The following is a 3,847-nucleotide window of genomic DNA, read 5'->3' on the forward strand; positions in this document are numbered from 1 at the left end:
GAGGAACCTTTGTGAGTTCGAAGAATTCGAACTCTTTAGCTAACGATTGTACGACTCGGAAGTAAGCGTCCATTCTATCGTTGCGCGCATCATAGTCACCACTGAACTGACTGGCAGCGAGCTGTGAATCGCCGTACGCACTGAGTCGCTTAGCTTTGACTGCTTTCGCAAGACGAAGGCCGGCGATGAGCGATTCGTATTCTGCCTCGTTGTTTGATGCCGGGAAACCAAAGCTGAACGATTGTCGAATGAGTTCTCCCGTTGGTGATTGAAGTTGAACTCCTGCTCCTGAACCTTTGTTTGTCGAGGAACCGTCGACATGAAGGATCCAGGTTGAATCTGATGTTTCTAAATCTTGGGCAAGTTCCAGAGATAACTCCACGAGGAAATCGGCGAGGACTTGAGCCTTAGCGGCTGTCCTACATTTGTAAGTGATGTCGAGCTCTCCGAGTTCAATCGCCCACTTGGTAATACGGCCAGCTCTGTTCGTGTTTTGCAAAACAGTTCAGAGCGGCTGGTCGGTAAGAACTTCTACCGAGTGCGACTGAAAATAGGGGCGGAGTTTCCTCGCTGATTCGACAATGGCCAAGGCCATCTTCTCAACTGTCGGGTGTCGGGTTTCTGGTCCGGTCATCCTTCTACTCATGTAGAAAACGGGTCGTTGTTCTCCTCGGTCCTCCTTGATTAGTACACTGCTGACTGCGGCGGACGAAACTGCAATGTAGAGGGATAAAACGTCGCCTACGTCTGGCTTTGCCAAGATCGGAGGCGTCGTCAGGTAGTGCTTGAGCTGATTAAAAGCCTTTTCGCACTTATCGTCCCAGATGAATTTCTTATTTCCTCGGAGGAGATCGTAGAAGGGGAGACATTTGTCGGTGGATCGGGAGATAAAACGATTGAGTGTTGCGATTCGGCCGGTCAGTCGTTGGACTTCTCGGCAGTTTCTCGGGCTGGGTAGGTCGAGGACGGCTGATATTTGCTTCGGGTTTGCTTCAATTCCCCGCTGTGTCACTATGTAGCCAAGGAATTCTCCGGATGACACGCCAAAAGTGCACTTGGCTGGGTTTAACTTCATTTTGTACGTGTTTAGGATGTCAAAACACTCCCGTAAGTGCGTTAGGTGGTCGTCAGCTCGGATTGATTTGACGAGCATATCATCGATGTAGACTTCCATTGTTGCACCAAGCTGTTTAGCGAACATACGGTTGACAAGTCGCTGGTACGTCGCTCCGGCATTCTTCAGCCCGAAAGGCATCACTTTGTAGCAGTAGGTTCCTCGATCGGTTATGAACGACGTCTTCTCTCGATCATCCGGTTGTATCCTGAGAAAGCGTCCATAAACGTGAGCATTTCATTGCCGGCAGTTGACTCAACGAGTCTGTCGATGTTCGGGAGCGGGTAGCTATCCTTTGGACAGGCCTTGTTGAGGTCGGTAAAGTCGACGCACATGCGCCACTTGCCATTTTTCTTTTTGACGACCACTGGGTTGGCGAGCCATTCCGGGTAACGGACTTCCATTATCAAGCCCGCGCTTAGTAAGCGCTCGACTTCCTCGACGACTGCTTTGGATCTTTCGGGACCCAACTTTCGTCTCTTCTGTCGGATGGGCTTAATATTCGGATCTACGTTCAACTCGTGAGTCGTGATGGACGGGTCGATCCATTGCATGTCAGACATTGACCAAGCAAAGGTAGACAAGTTTTGCTTCAGGAAATCCAGGATAGCACGCTGCATCTCGTCCAATAGATAGGCGCCAACTCGTAGCACTTTACTTGGATCCGACTCGTCGATCGGGACTTCGAGCACTTCTTCCTTTTGTGGGCAGACCATACTTATTGGAGGGGAAATCTAGTTGACTAGTGATTGTGAACGTTGTAACTTGACCGTGGCGATTAAGAGATCTCGTGCAGCTCGTTGATCTCCTCTCACCGTCTTAATGGTACCATCCATTCCCGGGAATTTGACACACTGATGGTATGTGGATGCAATTGCTCGCATAGAGTATAACCATGGGGTCCCTAGTATCACGTGATAGGGAGCCTTGGTGCTGACTACCGAGAATTTGACCATCCGAGCTACCCCCTCTGCTTGTACCGAGAGACGGATAGTCCCCAGGATTACCTCGGAGGAACCGTTGAAGCCAGTGAGAGTTCTGGAAGACGGTTTCACGTCTTTTAAGTCGATTCCCATTTTTACGAGAGTTTTGCGAAATATGATATCGACCGAACTACCAGTATCGATTAGCACTTTGGTAACATCGTACTTATCGATAGCCAAAACGACGAGAAGGGGATCGTTATGAGGGAAATTTACTCCAAGGAGGTCTTCTGTCGAGAAGGAAATTGGGAGATCGGTTGGGAGCTTCTGTGGCCAACGCTGTGAAGTATCCACCATTCGACGGTGATCCTTGACCGCCCGTACTGAATCCCCGCAAGGCGGAGATCCTCCCATAATCACGTTGATCCGCGGCCTGACGCTTGTCTGTTTTTTGATGAGAAGAGCTCGGAGGTCCTCGCTCTCCTTTGGTGATTCGGCTCTTTTACGGTCCAGCTTTGTACGCAGATCGTTAATTCGTGCGTTAAGCTGATCTCGCAAATCGACGATAGGATTATCGCCTGTAGATGCTGGTGAAGGTCCTTGGCTCAATGCATGCTTGGTTCTTTTAGCGTTAAGCTTGACTCGGAAATCGGAAGGTCCGGGAGTCTCGTTATTTGTCGACGTGATCTTCCGCTTGAGGAGCGTACGTAGGTCCAACGGGTCAAGAGCTTCCTCGAGATCGCTCTCTTCGTCTGATGAGGGCTCCGGTTTGACGCGAATAACTTCGATCCTTTGTCTGACCGCTGGTTGATCCTCCTCAGCTGAGGCGTCACCATCGTCGTCCTGATGTGGTGTTTGCTCGGCAACCTTAGGCTTTTGGTCGTCTTGACGCGGTTTTCCTTGATTTTTTCGCTGATTTTTCCTATCCTTGTTCCTGCTCCAACTGTTCTCGCTTTTAGGCTTCGGAGGAGGGATCTTGATTTCGCCGCTTTCGAGCGAGGAGAGGAATTGTGCGAAAAGTGTCTTGCACTCTGAAGTGTCGTGGCCTTTTACACCGTGGAGTTTACACGACTTGGTAAGTCCTGGAGGGGTTCGGGAGGAACCTGCTGCGGAATCGACCTGGGTGACCGCGGCCGTCACTGTTGCTCGGGGGGATTCGCTCGGAGGATCGGCTTCTCGATGAAAGGTGTTCCATTTCTTCCCGTTTTCGTCGACGACATAAAGGAGACCATTCTTACGGTTGTTTTTGTCACTTGGAGCATGCTGACGAGGTTCGACGTGAGCTGTAGCAGTGTTTTTAGGCGCTGATTGCTTCGCCGAGTTGTGCCTGCTCATGATGGCTTTGGTGTCCTCTTCCATACGAATGAAGTTGTGGGAACGAGCAACGGCATCTTGCAACGATGTGGTGCGAGACCGATAGAGGTCTTCTCGGAACTTACATTCTACGTGGAGATTGTTCCTCAGGACGTCGGCGGCGATGTGATCTGGAATGTCGATTCTTGGCACGACTGACTTAAACCGTTCCATGTAATCGCGAAGGCTCTGGTCCTTCGTTTGCTTGAGGTTCCAGAGGGTTGAAGCTGTTACTTCGCGTTTGGTGAACATGATGTAAGTCTTGAGAAACGCCGAGGAGAGCTCTTTGAAGCTGCTAATCGAGTTCTCTTCGAGTCCCGAGAACCAAGTTAATGCTTGTTCATTGAGTGTTTCGACAAAAAGTTGGCAATATCCCGCGTCTCTTTCGTCGGGAGCAAGTCTGGCTCTTGCCACCGCGATGTTGAAAGCTGTCAGATGCTCGACGGGATCTCCCCCC

The sequence above is a fragment of the Brassica oleracea genome, chromosome C5 (assembly GCF_000695525.1).
Source record: "Brassica oleracea var. oleracea cultivar TO1000 chromosome C5, BOL, whole genome shotgun sequence".
Lineage (NCBI taxonomy): Eukaryota > Viridiplantae > Streptophyta > Magnoliopsida > Brassicales > Brassicaceae > Brassica > Brassica oleracea.